Source organism: Salvelinus alpinus, chromosome 2 (assembly GCF_045679555.1).
Source record: "Salvelinus alpinus chromosome 2, SLU_Salpinus.1, whole genome shotgun sequence".
Lineage (NCBI taxonomy): Eukaryota > Metazoa > Chordata > Actinopteri > Salmoniformes > Salmonidae > Salvelinus > Salvelinus alpinus.
In genome coordinates, this window is record NC_092087.1 from 56,790,753 (window position 1) to 56,807,874 (window position 17,122).

The window sequence follows — 17,122 nt, forward strand, 5'->3', positions numbered from 1 at the left end:
AAGCAATTCTTATCTGCTAAAGGAACTAGATGTAGCCCACAGCCATATGGCATAGCCAGATCAGGGCCTAACATAAGAACTACTTAGAGTATGCTATTCTGTTCTTCTGAAATATATGAAATACATTTTTCTTTAGATCTGTCTATGCATGGAAGCAGACATGCTGTCAGAGAGTAAAATGTGCATTCTAATAAACCTATTCACCCAAATTTGGAATCATATTCTAATATTATATATTTCCATACCTAAATAATTTACAGTTTTATGAAGCGGCACCCAGAAGTATCCATCCGTATCCCGCAAGCAACCAGTCTGGCTCGAGCTGTTGGCTTCACCCCCACCATGACCTCTACCCCTGCCACAACCTCCGCCACAACCTCTGCCAACAACATCAACCTCCATCCCACAGCCTGCCCAGCACCCACAGGTCTTCAGTGACCTTGCTCCGAATGTTGGTAAGAAAAAACATCAGCATTCAGTTTAGGAAATATATAGTAGCATATAGAGTGATTAGAAATACTCGTTTATTAAACCAATATGCATGAGTTCTTGTTGTTGTTTATTTATTAGTTTGTTTGTTTGATTTTGTTCAAAGTACCAGTTCTACAACAACAAACTGTGGCAGAGGTCATCTTGGAGTTGTCCCCCAGGCCAAGGATACAGGACGTGAGGCCTAGGAAAAGAAAGGCTACAGTCCTAACAGCCTCACCCCACAAGAGGTTTCTGGAGAGCAAGGCAAACAAATAAGAGAGAAGGAAGAAAGCAAAGGGAGAAAGAAACCTGTGATACTGAAGAAAGCTGTGACGCCACTGAAAAAGGTTGTTCCAGGTTCCAAAACCACAACAAACACCCTAAAAGAAGGGGATGCAGAATGCTTGTTCTGTTACGAGCTCTTCTCTGTTACCTTGGGGACTGGAAACGGTGCGAGCAGTGTCAGAGGTGGGCTAACGAGCTATGCTCAAATTTAACTGGCGTGGGATTAACCTTACCCCGGTAATCTGGGGAAAATGTCCCTTTCCTAAAAAAATAATTTGATTAAATAACTACAAATCTGTTAACTGTAGCCATTTTATTTTCCTTTATAGTTTGTTACCCTAAGCATGGCCATCATCCAGCTACAATTGTTCTTTCCAAACTAAGCTTTTTTATGTCAGCAATTAGACATTGGTCTTAGGGAGGGTTGTCTTACCCCATGTTACCCTACTACCAACTATCACCCTCTGGCGCTCAAAGAGATTATAAATATTATGGACACGTTGGAATTGACGGATATTTGGAGGCTTAAAACCCGGATCTCGTAAGATATACTTGGAGAAGGCATAATCAAGCTAGTCGGATTGATTATTTTCTGGGATATTTTTCTATGGTGCCAAAAGTGAAAAAGGTATTGTTTGACGATCAAATGTGATCAATCATCAACTTATATCCCTCCATATAGCTATGACAGACTTTCCACAAGGATGGGTATATTGGACATTTTACCAGGGTTTATTGACTGACACTACTTAACAAAAACTAAATTCAAAAGACTTTTTCTTGCATAATACAGGTTCAGCGAACCCACATCAGCCTTTAGAAGCCATTCACTTCAATTTTCATCATAAAAACAAAAACGATATCGGTCAACAGAGAAAAGACTTACAACAGAAACATAAAATCTAACATTAAACATGAATGGTGTAGATACATGTAATACAGAAGCACTGAATAATCTAGACACAAAACAAAAGGAGTTTGAGGAACTTATTCAGGAATGATCGAGTTCCATTTATTTAAAAAGAACTGAGCACATTATCCCCAAAAATTCCTAAACCTTCAATATAGAAACGAATCCTTATCTCATAAACAAAGTTGCTCACTTGACGATGGGTTTTGTGATATCTTTCTCCCCCCAAAAAACATGTTAAACTATCTGCGACACAAACAAAATCTCGCGAAGGCCTAATTACACACGACGAACCATGGTTGGATTGACTCCTTTCAGACGAGGAAAACACCTGGACTCGATGGCATTCCAATAGAAATATATCAAACTTTTTATGAAATACTGAAAGAGCCATTATTATCATGTTTTAATTACTCATATATAAATGGCAGACTGTTGGACACACAAAAATAGGTGCTATTTTCTCTCCTACTGAAGCAGGAGCCAGGGGGGCAATACAAAGAAGAAAAAATATTGGGAAAATGTATTGCTCAAAAAAAAAATAATGATCGTACCGGACATCACTCATCACGATCAGATGGGATTCTTAAAAGAAAGATATATTGGAGACCACTTTAGACAACTACAACAAAATTTGAGAATGCAGGGTAACCAGGTATAATATTTCTAGCAGATTTTGAGAAAGCATCTAGAATCTGTTTATAAGTGCCTGGATTTTTTTTCTTCTTTGGAGAATCTCTCATTAGATGGGTATACCTCATGTACAACAATCCTTTATGTAAAATAATAAATACCAGTTCATTCTCTGAGAACTTTGAATTGTCAAGAGGAGTAAAACAAGATTGCCCTCTGTCACCATACCTATGCATTATGGCCATTGAACTGTTAGCTTTAAAAATGCAATGATAACGTAAGGGGCTAAACATTTATGTATCAATGTACACCGATGATTCAAGTTTTCTCTTAACCTTGAAGGGCCTCATTGAGGACCTGGATCATTTATCCAGTTTCTCCGGACTAAAACCCAACTATGATAAATATACTATATTATGGATAGGGTCTCTAAAAGATACAAACTTGAAATCAAACTTTCAATTGCCTTGTGGTCCCCCGATTAAATGGGCGGATGATGAAATCAATGTGTAGTACCCTCCAAACTCGTCATCAAGCTCGAGACCCTGGGTCTCGACCCCGCCCTGTGCAACTGGGTCCTGGACTTCCTGACGGGCCGCCCCCAGGTGGTGAGGGTAGGTAACAACATCTCCACCCCGCTGATCCTCAACACTGGGGCCCCACAAGGGTGCGTTCTGAGCCCTCTCCTGTACTCCCTGTTCACCCACGACTGCGTGGCCATGCACGCCTCCAACTCAATCATCAAGTTTGCGGACGACACTACAGTGGTAGGCTTGATTACCAACAACGACGAGACGGCCTACAGGGAGGAGGTGAGGGCCCTCGGAGTGTGGTGTCAGGAAAATAACCTCACACTCAACGTCAACAAAACAAAGGAGATGATTGTGGACTTCAGGAAACAGCAGAGGGAGCACCCCCCTATCCACATCGAACGGGACAGTAGTGGAGAAGTGGGAAAGTTCCTCGGTATACACATCACGGACAAACTGAATTGGTCCACCCTCACAGACAGCGTTGTGAAGAAGGCGCAGCAGCGCCTCTTCAACCTCAGGAGGCTGAAGAAATTCGGCTTGCCACCAAAAGCACTCACAAACTTCTACAGATGCACAATCGAGAGCATCCTGTCGGGCTGTATCACCGCCTGGTACGGCAACTGCTCCGCCCACAACCGTAAGGCTCTCCAGAGGGTAGTGAGGTCTGCACAACGCATCACCGGGGGCAAACTACCTGCCCTCCAGGACACCTACACCACCCGATGTCACAGGAAGGCCATAAAGATCATCAAGGACAACAACCACCCGAGCCACTGCCTGTTCACCCCGCTATCATCCAGAAGGCGAGGTCAGTACAGGTGCATCAAAGCAGGGACCGAGAGACTGAAAAACAGCTTCTATCTCAAGGCCATCAGACTGTTAAACAGCCACCACTAACATTTAGTGGCCGCTGCCAACATACTGACTCAACTCCAGCCACTTTAATAATGGGAATTGATGGAAATTATGTAAAAATGTATCACTAGCCACTTTACTAGCCCTACATTACTCATCTCATATGTATATGTATATACTGTACTCTATATCATCTACTGCATCTTGCCATCTTTATGTAATACATGTATCACTAGCCAATTTAAACTATGCCACTTTATGTTTATATACCCTACATTACTAATCTCATATGTATAGACTGTACTCTATACCATCTACTGCATCTTGCCTATGCCGTTCTGTACCATCACTCATTCATATATCTTTATGTACATATTCTTTATCCCTTTACACTTGTGTGTATAAGGTAGTAGTTGTGGAATTGTTAGGTTAGATTACTTGTTGGTTATTACTGCATTGTCGGAACTAGAAGCACAAGCATTTCGCTACACTCGCATTAACATCTGCTAACCATGTGTATGTGACAAATAAATTTGATTTGATTTTGATGTGCTTGGTATATATATCCCGAACAAGGGATATGTTGAGCGTTCTTGCAAATTTTTACTTTGATAGAAAACTTAGCAATTAAACTCAGCAAAAAAAGAATGTCCTCTCACTGTCAACAGCGTTTATTTTCAGCAAACTTAAAATGTGTAAATATTTGTATGAACATAACAAGATTCAACAACTGAGACATAAACTGAACAAGTTCCACAGACATGTGCCTAACAGAAATTGAATAATGTGTCCCTGAACAAAGGGGAGTCAAAATCAAAAGTAACAGTCAGTATCTGTTGTGGCCACCAGCTGCATTAAGTACTGCAGTGCATCTCCTCCTCATGGACTGCACCAGATTTGCCAGTTCTTGTTGTGAGATGTTACCCCACTCTTCCACCAAGGCACCTGCAAGTTCTGGGGGGAATGGCCCTAGCCCTCACCCTCCGATACAACAGGTCCCAGACGTGCTCAATGGGATTGAGATCCGGGCTCTTCACTGGCCATGGCAGAACACTGACATTCCTGTCTTGCAGGAAATCACGCACAGAATGAGCAGTATGGCTGGTGGCATTGTCATGCTGGAGTGTCATGTCAGGATGAGCCTGCAGGAAGGGTACCACATGAGGGAGGAGGATGTCTTCCCTGTAATGCACAGCGTTGAGATTGCCTGCAATGACAACAAGCTCAGTCCGATGATGCTGTGACACACAGCCCCATGACGGACCCTCCACCTCCAAATCGATCCCGCTCCAGAGTACAGGCCTTGGTGTAACGCTCATTCCTTTGACGATAAACGCGAATCCGACCATCACCACCGACCAGTACTGTCTGGTCCAGCGACGGTGGGTTAGTGGCCATAGGTGACGTTGTTGCCGGTGATGTCTGGTGAGGACCTGCCTTACAACAGGCCTACAAGCCCTCAGTCCAGCCTCTCTCAGCCTATTGCGGACAGTCTGAGCACTGATGGAGGGATTGTGCATTCCTGGTGTAACTCGGGCAGTTGTTGTTGCCATCCTGTACCTGTCCCGCAGGTGTGATGTTCGGATGTACCGATCCTGTGCAGGTGTTGTTTCACGTGGTCTGCCACTGCGAGGACGATCAGCTGTCCATCCTGTCTCCCTGTAGCGCTATCTTAGGCGTCTCACAGTACGGACATTGCAATTTATTGCCCTGGTCACATCTGCAGTCCTCGTGCCTCCTTGCAGCATGCCTAAGGCACGTTCACGCAGATGAGCAGGGACCCCGGGTATCTTTCTTTTGGTGTTTTTCAGTCAGTAGAAAGGCCTCTTTAGTGTCCTAAGTTTTCATAACTGTGACCTTAATTGCCTACCGTCTGTAAACTGTTAGTGTCTTAATGACCGTTCCACAGGTGCATGTTCATTAATTGTTTATGGTTCATTGAACAAGCATGGGAAACAGTGTTTAACCCCTTTACAATGAAGATCTGTGAAGCTATTTACATTTTTACGAATTATCTTTGGAAGACGTGGTCCTGAAAAACGGACGTTTCTTTTTTTCGCTGAGTTTAGATAGAATCTTGAAACCGTGGAGAGGGAAACACTTACTCCTATCCATTTACGGGGAAATTACCTGATTAATTCTCTAGTGATATCGCAGTTTACATATTTATTCATGGCTCTACCGACTCCTGGAGAATCCTTTTTCAAATAATGCGAGAAAATATTATTTCACTTTATTTGGAATGGCAAACCAAGTAACGTTAAAAAAGCATATTTATTGGTTAAACTATTAAATATTAAGGCATTAAACCTCTCTCTTAAAGGCTCCATTGTTCTGAAATTGTATCTAAATCCAAACTGGTTTTCTAGCAAGCTATTAAGAGAGTCCCATCCTATGTTTAAGAGTGGGTTCTTAGCCTTTTTGCAGATTAAAACCTTACATTTTCAGGGGATTGATAATGGATCGCTGTTTAAAGTCAGTTTGATATAATTTTAATTTCATCCTCCAGAAAAGGCAGCTCTAATATTACAGCAAATAATATGGCTAAACTCCAAAGTACTGATAGAGAAAAAACAAATTTTCTTGGAAAAAATTTACAAGAAGGGGATAATATTTATGAACGACATTGTAAACAAGGACGGTAAAATTACGTCACACAAGCAACTAACAACCGTGTATGGAGGTGTACGCTAAATACAATATTATAACCAACTCATCGTGGTACTGACACAAAATTGGAAGAGACAATTAATTTAAAGAAGAAATTACAGAATTAGTCACCCATTAAAAATCATGTGTAAAAGGTCTGACAGCAATGCCATATAAAATTCAAGATAGTTGGGAACAGGTCTTTGATGTCCCAATACCTTGGCATCTGGTCTATGAACTGATATAAAAAACAAAAATGGACGCAACAATCCGTTCGTTCCAATTTTAGATATTATCTAAAAGACTTGCTACAAAAATAATTGTTTACAGGAAACAGCCTTGTGCAGCCTTTGCCACAAGGAAAAATAATCAACAGAGCATCTTTTCTGGTACTGTCCATCGGTATCTCGCTTTTGGAGTCAGTTCCAGGAATGGTTGTTATGTCATAATATCAGGGTTCAGACCTGCAAACTGTATTGTTAAGGGATCTGAAAAACCATGATCAGTCATTGGGAAATATCATTATAGTCTTCGGTAAAGTATTTATTTTTAGGGGAATATCGGTAGAAATGTTACAAATAGGGAGGTTCAGGACCCTCGTAAGACATCACAGCAAAATGGAGGGATGTCACGTTTGTCGTATGAATCGGACCAAGGCGCAGTGTGGTATGCGTACATTCTTTATTATTATAACAATTTTTATTTTTTTATTTTTAAGTTTACGTTCAAACGGCTCTCCTGTGAAGTAGTGACCCACGACATACGCCTAGTTTCCTGAAACGGTTCACAAATGCGGAATAAGTCAAGGGGTATAAATACTTTGTTAAGACACTGCATGTAGATATATAGTAGACTGATGTCACTGGACAGGGAAGCCGCGAGGCTGGATAGACACATTGAAGCATATACTGTAAGAAAGGTGACACTTTAGTTTACAACTCCATTTCACCTGGTATCTTCTCGGTATTTTCGGAGAAAGTATTTGGTAACTATGAGTACTTTTTGATGCATACTTTAAAAAAGTATACATTATTTGAGCCAAACTACTTGCATAAAATGATTCATAACGGTTCTTGTTTGAATTTAATCCTAAAACAGAGTAACCTAACTCATTATTATGTCATACTGAGTCATTACCATTCTATTATATACCATTCTATTCTCAGTAAACGCCAGATAAACATTAGGGATAAAATAATAACCAGAAACAATGACTAGAAGCCTTAGCAGTGAATCATCATGCCCAAATCTGACCTCTTCCAGTCAGCTGATTCGTAAGCGTAAAAAGTAATCCCACCACACAGTACAAGGAAAACACACTTGTTGACTCACGGTTGTACAAAGAGGATATAATACTAAGCAGTACGCACTACATAGCAGACTGACCATGCCATGCTAGTGGGGAATTGAACATGGGAAAGTAAACGGTGACAGCCCTGTCCAAGCCCCCTGACTTCCCCTCTCATCCCTGTGATGTGCAGGGTGCTTCCTGGTAGAGTCCAGAGGAGCCCAGCAGCGGAGCAAAAGGGCATGGGAACACGAGGAGATCTGGACGGTTCCAATTGAAACCGAAGAGAAAACAAACCTCAACAGGGCCACGGCCCCATTGGCCTCGGTCGGCCTTGGTTCACCTTCCCGACTTCATTTTTGCAAGAGCTGGCTTTTTTTCACGGATATCGGATTCTGGTGCATTGAATGACGCGTTGCATCATACATACAGTATATCTATCTCTCTCTGACGTTTGGAATGACAATGGAAGATATTTCTAAATTGTCCTTCGGAACTGTTCATTGCCTGAATAAATGAAAGTGTGGTTACTTTTGCTTTAAAAATGTGTATGTACAGTATATCCTAAGGTACTATACGAAAATATGCATCTAGTCTAGTCTGAAGAAATGTGTGTGTGCGTGTCCTTTCGTGCATCCATCCATGCATGAGTGGATTAGTGTGTGTGTGCACGTGTGTCTGTACGTGTGTGCCAGTGTGATGGATGGCAGGCAAGTCGCACAATGGCAATGACCTCTAAATGAGCTGACCTCTCCCTGCAGCATAATGGCTCCATGTGACATGCATTACAAGGTGGAGAAGGTGACCGAATACCTCTTAATGACACCATATGGACCTCCACCTGGAACCCTAAATTCTGCACCACCGACTGCCTGGGGGTACTGAATACACTGTCTCACACAGACAGACCCCCGCTCTCTCTTCAACAAAGGCCCCTGAACAAGACTTCAGTATTGTAGCCCTGCCATGGCTAAACAGACTCCGTTCTGGATGTTAGTGCCATCTGCCCGTAATAACCTCTATGACCTTGTGTTTGCCCTTTGGCACAGAACTACAGAGCAATTAGATAGAAAAAACACTAAGAACAGTAAAGAATAGTACAAAGAGATAAGCCTATCTGAAAATATGTACTGTAATAAGTCAAGTGTGCATCATCTAGGTCGTCGACAGTACATTCGGGAGTAATTGGGCATCAATACTTATTTTGACATTAACTAGAGAGGCGCGTACAAGCAATAAGGTAATGTTCAGCTGAGACAACATAATCACAGAGAGTTTACAAAGTGTACAGTCAAGTCGCGGTATTGGGTATGAAATTGCTAAGGGAGTCATATAAACACAACACAAAACTGTCATACCCCAACAATCCTCTCAGGCTCTGCATAGCCAACCCACATACAGACTAGAGTAGAATAAGTAGAGTACAGTAGAACACGATAGAATAGAACACAATAGAATAGAATATAATAGAACACAATAGAACAGAATAGAAAATTACCATTATTATTCACACGGGCAACTTTCCACATGGACACTCAAATGTAATTCTATATATTATACCCTAGGAACTGACACACACACACACACACACATGCTCACTGGACCTGTCCCCACTCAGAGCACACAGAGCCTGCGGCTTCACCCCGTCTGCAGCCTTTGAACCGCATGGCTCGTAAATAAGGCTGCCTGCCACACTTGTGTGTGTGTGCTTGTGTGTGTGCATGCCTGCGCATGTGTGTGTCTGACACTGTGAGCAGATGTGAGGGGCGATTAGAGTCCAGTAATGGGCTCCTGAGAGAGAAGACTCTTACACAGGGATGACCTCAGAGCCCAGGGATTTCATTAACACTAGAACACTGAACACACACAAACACACACTAGAACAGAGCCCCCCCCCCCCCCATGTTGGCAGTAGGAGGAAGTAGCCCCTATACACTGGTCTTGGGTAATTTTTGTGCTTCCCCACTAATGGTTAATTTTAGGATTTTGGGAGAGAAAGCTCATCCTAGATCTGTACCTAGATATGTACCCTAGTTTCCCCAGTCCTAATCACTGCTTCTGGAATTCAATTCAAAATAACTTGAATCATCGTGAATGCTGTACATTTATTTTTTTTGACAGTCATTGAAATTCTCTTTTAAGAGGTGAACAATCTTTAAAAAAGTTGATTCTGTCAAAGGTCAGATGGTCAGATAATCTTTGCTAGTGTAATTAGCAAGTCTGCTATGAGACAACCATCGCTGTTGGTGTGGGGAAGGACATTCAGAAAGATGAAAGTGTTATTGACAATAATGTTAATGGGATGTGTTTATTGATTCATGTGTTCATTGATTGAACCATATGATCGGGACAAACAAATAAATACATATAGGCCACCTTTATGGCTCAAAATCATCTCCTGTTTTTGGAAAACCTGCTCCACATGTCCACGGATACAGCTGAGTGGAGCAAGGCAAGCCAAGTCAGGCTATGTGTGAGGTGAGAGAGTTTTAAGTTCATTTCCGAGCTTGAATTTGCCTCAGTAATGTACTATCAAACTGACTAGGCCTATGCTGATAGTTGCAGGAATGACAAAGATTCCTAAGTGGAAGAAACTAAAGAATCTAAATAAAAGCATAACAAATCATATGAAATGGCCAATAATACTGAAAGTATTCATTGAAATAATCGAAGAAAAAGTTTAAATAATGAACCCAGGGATAAATGTGACAAATGTACTCAACTCAAACAAGCTGCTACTATGCTCCATTGTCCATCAAAAACAACAAATGAACCAATAAAATCCAATTTAACATTCAAAAGAAAAGAGAAAATGGCAATTAAGTGGCTTTGAGCTCATAAAAGGTTCCTCCCTCTCGTACCTGTTGCCATTTGACGTTTGTGTGTGTGTAACACTAGCTGAGAGACTTGGTGGCCTTTTCCTTTCCACTTGGCGGACTCCAACCAACAAGCCTGCTTTTATGCCAGCTGCACGGGGGTCTGCACCCCCCTACCCCGCGTAATCGAGCCGCCTTTCATTCAATCAAGCTACCATGGATCTCTCTCCCTCTTTTATCTCTGTCTCATTCCCTCTCTCTCTCTCTCTCTGTCTGTCCTTATCCCCCCCCCCACTCTCTTGCTATCTATCCACCCCTAATATACCCCGTCCTAAAACAGCCCCTTCCACCTCCACCGCTACCATCACCTACCCCCCCACCAACTCTTGCCCAGAATCAGTGCCCCGGAACAAGGGTCAGGGAGAGGGACAGCTGGCAGACCTACCGGACGCCCCCTTAAAAACGAGGTGTGGGCCAGAGCGGTGGGTGACCCCAGTCAGATGGTGGTCTGCTCTCAGGTAAAACATCTGGTTCACTGATGAGAGAGGGGGGTAGGGACACACACACAGGCACACGCGCAGGCACACGCACACACAGTCAGGCATACATGCATGCAAAAAGCAGGGAGGCAGGCAGGCAGGCACCTAGGAACACACACACAGACTGAGCAGGCCTCTTTATTAGTCATTTGGACAAAAAGCGCTGCCCTCCACCCTTTCCCCTCTGTCTACACATTCAATGACAACGCCCGCCCTAGTTGCCAGCAGCTGTCCAGAGCTCACCAGCACACACAAACACACACACACACTGGAGCGAAGCATACAGCCATTACCCAAAGACGTGGCAACATTAGCTAGTGCCTGGCTGAATGATTTACCTGTAGTTTACTTGACGTGACAGAACTTGCCATTCCACCACATTAGGAGTAACAGCTAAATGACTCTCTGTAGGGGAAACTCATCAGTTTAAACTTAATATCTGAATGTGTTTTTTCCCATGGTAAACAGCCCAGTGCAACTGTATGTTATAACACAGGTGTCAATGATACAGCTACTGTATAAAAACTAATAATGTATGATGTATGTTAGCTAGGTCAGAATTCCCGATACAGAGCAGAATATGTGAATATCCTCAAATCTGGAGCTAGGCTCTAGTGGAAATTGTGAAAGAGGAAAGCAACAGGTGTGAACAGGTTGAACACAACAGCATGGTGTGTGTGTGTGTTTGTGTTTTTGTGTGTGTGTGTTTGTGTGTGTGCGTGTGTGTGTGTCCTCTCTCCTGGTCTGTCAGAATTAGAATGTGAAGGCCTCCCAAGGTGTTCTGTAGTATTTAGAGGAATTGTGTGTGTGTGTTCCTTATGCGTGTGATGTGTGCGTATGTGTGTGCTTGTTGTGGGTGTGGGTGTGTGTGCGTGTGTGTATCTGCACGCATATGTGTGTGTGTGTGTGTGTGGGGGGGGTATGGAAGCTTCTCCACAAACTGCTCAAGCAGAGCAAATGAGACCCACCCTCTCCTTCAAATCTCCCTTCCTCATTTCACCACATTCACTCAGTGTTCCCTCCTCACACTCCCCATATTCATCCAACACAATAGATCCATTGCTCGTGGTAATCAAGGATTACAGTGAACCTGTATTGCATTCGCCTCTCTCTTTCTAAAGCCTAAATGAAATGGTCATTGTAGGGGTTATTGGGTAAATGGTCACTGCAAAGAGACAGTGAGACACGGAGGTATGAGGATTTGATAACTATGAGATTATTATGAGACATTATAAAGGGGGTCGTATGCTTATGATAAGTCTTATAATGCGTTGTTTCTGCATCATCAGGCAATATAATTGCAAGCTTTAAGTCAAGTGTTACTAAGGTTTTAAATCAACAGATGGAAGTTAGGTTCTGATTGTTAAAGGGGAACAATCATTTGATTTTACAATTAGAATAGGAATAGTTATATTTAAAAACCAAGAAACAATGTCCTTCAACGTTTTATCTCAAACGCTGTTCTTGTTCTAATTGTTCATTGTGAAATCTAAAATCATAGTTCCACAGACGGACGTTGTGGTCAGAGTTCTTTGGTTGCAGCCTATGGACCGAAGGCTTAAATCCAGAGGCGTATTGTTGATGGAAGTTTTACACACAGTTCAGTTCAATGCTTTGACTGAGTTGCATTAAACCTGCCTCGTGATTTAAAATGTGTTTTTGGATGAAATAAATTGATAAGTGAATGTGACCAAAACAGCTGTATGTTACATTAAGCTTGCTGCTTTTATGGCCATTAGCTGTCCCCAGTGAATATAAATACAGTATGAACTACTAAATAAATATTAAGACATCTGGGTTGAGGGTTAACAACCAAAACGGTGAGATGCTGCTGTAATTTAAATAATTTGATTATTGAGAACCCTATTTGCATTTGATGAACAGTGAATAGAAGAGAATACTATATTCTGGTTGACAGATTGATTTTGCAAATAAAGTGCAGTTCACTAGTCCCTTTGAAAACACAATCTTTTGACTTATTCAGAATATCTGCACGTGCTGCTTTAGTGCACACACTTAGGACAGTCCCAATCCATTGCATTTATCCCGAGTGGTTCAATTGAATTTAACCCGAGTGGCTCTATTGCACAGAGGATTGGTTGAGCATACAGGCTGAGTCCCAGAATTCAAGCCCCCTGACTCCCAGTGAGAGACAAATGTGCTAGCTGTGAAATAATGAAATTAGTGGAGATAAAGTCAGGACGAGCAGAGTTTCCTATGAAAATATGTATAATTCCACAAACTTTTGGCTACAGAGGAGTTTTGAATTAATTTGTGTTTTCTTAAGAGGGGGTGCCTCGTGGTACAGGATGGGGAATTCTCCTCGATCCAGGACTTTGGGCTCCTGCTTATTCACTATTTATTAGACTCAAGTAATAGGAACCATGAAGGGAGAGGGTCCCGCGAAGCAGAAGGCCATTCCAAAAATGGGGCCTAATATCATTAGGATACGAAACAGAGTGTTAAATCAAACACACCCCAGTACACACTGCCTTCGGTATGTGGTCCACTTTTTTTTATTTCCCCAGATGTTGTTTGTGTGGGTAGAAATTCAGATATGGAGCAAGTTCCTGATCATTTATATTCAGTTGTATATATTATATTCAGCATTGATACAAAAAATATACTGGTTGAGCTGATATTTGCTCCACAAGTATATTTCAGATAACTAATTGACTTGGACGAGAGTTGATGAGTCAAAGATTTTTTATAAAATTTGGGAAAATAGTTGATATGAGGCATATTTTACTAGATTTAATACTTGGTTGTTTGCTGAAATACAAAATGGTGGGTTGTAGTCTTTCTGCCCATTCAGTTACATGAAAAATGTAAAATTCTGATGGATTTGCTCAAAACTTTGTAATCGGTTAGATACAAAACTAATACACTTCCTGGGTCTACACCACATGCATATATATGAATTAGGGCACAATTGAGTACAATTTCAGCCAAAGCAGCTGAATAATTGTATCTTCAGTTAACTGATTAAGTTAAGTAGGCCTACTAGTGTTCAGCACTAGATTATATTCATTTTAATAAAATAAGGGTATTGTAATAGCGTTCTTATTTTTCTGATGGAAAGGTATGCATATTTGATCACCTCAACAAGTCAAAGAAATGTAATATCCATATGCAAGCAATGACTGAACATTTGCCACATGCACTATTAAGTGTGGATCAAGATGTCAATGGAACCATTGTCTGCATTTCTCAGACACCGAATAATGGTTTTGTTATTTTTGTGCTGCGAGCAAGAAGGAGAGATCCAGACATGGCTACTTCTGACTGAAGCTCTCATGATCTATGAGTGTTTAAAGGTATTTGGAATGGCTACCAAAACACAGGAGGCGATTTTAGATTGGAGCTATGAAGGGGTCCTTGAGAAATATGAATACCCGTCTTTGAAAAATGCTTAGCGTGGTTCCCGTAAATTACTTAATTAGGTTCCTGGCAAGGAAAGGGCCTCCGTGATTTAGGTGTAATCTTCAGTACTTAGGCCAAGAACAAGTGTTGAAAGGATTCAACTGCCACGAAGGAAAACAAAGAACTTTAACGAAAAGTAGGACAGAATGGTAAACTCCCCCAACGTTCCCCGTAGTACACAGACAGACACTTTCCTCAAACACACACACACACACACACACACACACACACACACACACACACACACACACACACACACACACACACACACACACACACACACACACACACACACACATACACACACACAGAGACAAAAACGAAGTGATTTAGAATAACTGTGAAATTAACTGTGAAATGTATATTTTTCTAAACTTACTAGGCAGTAACTGGACAACTCACACCAAGTTATGTTGCCTTAAACTGTAATTGCTGCCATAGAGTAAAAAGGCAACGTTAGGTAATAGATTATGGGTGCATGTAAAAGTTGGATTCCCTGGAAACTTAACTATAGCTTATAATATAATGTACAATGGCGCAATGGGTATTGTATGCAATATGCATAGAAGTATATTAATCATAACTCATAGATCATAGCTATTGTTTTATATTATAATATTTGGCTGTCAAGTAACGTTAGGCCTTAACCTGCAGTGCAATATATTTCAGTTTTAAATTAGGAAAATATAGATTACTGTACATAGGCTACTCATTGGAAATAGGATTGAAATGTCTTTGAAATTGTCTGATGGGCTACTTCATTAAATGCATAGTAATTTGCTGTAATTCCATTCCAATTTAACTAGAGTAAATAAAAATACAAACATGTAAGAGAAAGGAAAACGCTGATAAGAAATATCAGTCACTGTCTCATATACTGTAGCCACATTTACAACCTGTGGATGTGTTTGGTTTTCAAACGGGTAGGCTTGTAGGCTACTGGCGCTTGAGCTATAAAGTAAAATGCGTATTGGCGATAATTATTAAAGAATGATTCAAAACTGCTGTACATTTTTACCAATAATGTTCCAAATGAAATTTAGTGGCTACTGAAACAGGATACAGGTGGCTTACGTAGTCGTCAGTTGATACGGCTAGGGCATGAGTTGTCATCAACTCAAATGCAAAAAATTGCTGATTAATTTTTTGATAAATTTGATAAATTGTTGGTTTAAAAATACAATAGGCACAAGCGCAACACATATTATCGTTACATTATGTAATAGACTAATATTGATATCACATTGCCTCGCTCTAGTAAAGTATTGTTTGTATAGTTTATTATAGTGTACTATGACAACAACAAAAACATACAGGCCTACTTTAAGTTAAATTGAAACGTGTTCTGTAGCATTGTAGCCTGACCTATAGGCCCACGGATAATTCAAGTGCTCAAAAAATCGTTTAATTCCACACATAATGAACACATGCTATAACACTTTTTCTGAACAGGCAATGAGACTTTCGAAAAGCAGCATGACATGATACGTTCAATCATATACTATTAATCCACTTACCATGATTTGTGTTTAGGTCAGGAAAAAGAAAATGCCGGTATTTTTTTTCAACAGTGTTGTCTCTCCATATCACGTAGTGGGTTCAACACTCTAGAGCAAAACGTCTTCCACAGATGAAACTGGAACGCTCAATGGTCAAGCTGAAGTCACAGCACGTCTTTTATCACTGTCTATGCATATATCTTCTTCAAAGTGATGACTGTAAGATTTTAGAATTGTATGCGCACTTCGTTTGGACTTCTTGAATCGTTCGTGTATGGTCGAATAACCCGAAATGGCAGCTATCGACCAAATCTAAGGGTACGTTTTCATCCAAAACATTGCGCCGTTTCTCGATTAGTGTCATATACACCTTCTGGAGCGTGTTTGCTTTGACGCTGGTAGGGAAGTGATGTTATGCAAATAGAAAAATCTTGGTTCCTCCTCCTGAGGATGTTCTCAATACCCACGAGCCGAGTGCTGTACAGTGCATTTGTGTGTGTGTGTGTGTGTGTGTTTGTTTGTTTGTGATCCCCGCGCGCGACCGTGCGTGTTCCATTACGCAGGAGTTGCTTTCAATTGGCTCTCTATTCTTCAGTTAACAAAATAGCTCAAGCAGAGTTGAGCTCTTCCTTTATCTCTTTATCTCACATTTACATCTTTGTTTGGTCAAGAGGGCCTCTCTCCACTGTTGTTTACACAAAGACAACTGTTGTTGACACAAAAAGAGAAGAAGAGCTCACTAGCTAAGGGCTTTTCTCTGAAAAGGGTGGACCTGGGTGGACCTGGGAGGTTGTAGGCCCACCCACAAGGTGCACGTGTGTAATGATCATGCTGTTTAATCAGCTTCTTGATATGCCACAACTGTCAGGTGGATGGATTATCTTGGAAAAGGAGAAATGCTCACTAACAGGGATGTAAACAAATTTGTGCGCACAATTTGTGAGAAATACACTTTTTGTGCATCTGGAAAATTTCTGGGATCTTTTATTTCAGCTCATGAAACATGGGACCAACACTTTGCACCAACGTTTTGCATTTATATATTTTTTTCAGGCTGAATTAGACTTTTTCAAGATATACTTCATTTAAAGTTTGACAAATGCCGTTTAATAATGCTTTGTGAGGGCCCTTTCCTATGCACACCTTTCCTACGCACTTCTCAGTAGTTGGTATTCAGACTTCCCTTATTTAGGTGCTTAATGGGATTTGCAGGCGTGGTTC

The 17,122-nt window shown here is 41.2% G+C and overlaps 1 protein-coding gene across 1 annotated transcript in view; it reads right to left on the bottom strand.

Annotated features, from left to right (window-relative positions):
- Nucleotides 1-16,393, bottom strand: part of LOC139565436 (eyes absent homolog 2-like) — a 61,506-nt gene extending 45,113 nt beyond the window's left edge. The window contains exon 1 of the mRNA XM_071385783.1: nt 15,920-16,393. The gene's annotated coding sequence lies outside the window, so the exon portion shown is untranslated. The remainder of the gene's footprint in view (nt 1-15,919) is intronic.
- Nucleotides 16,394-17,122: the final 729 nt, after the last annotated feature.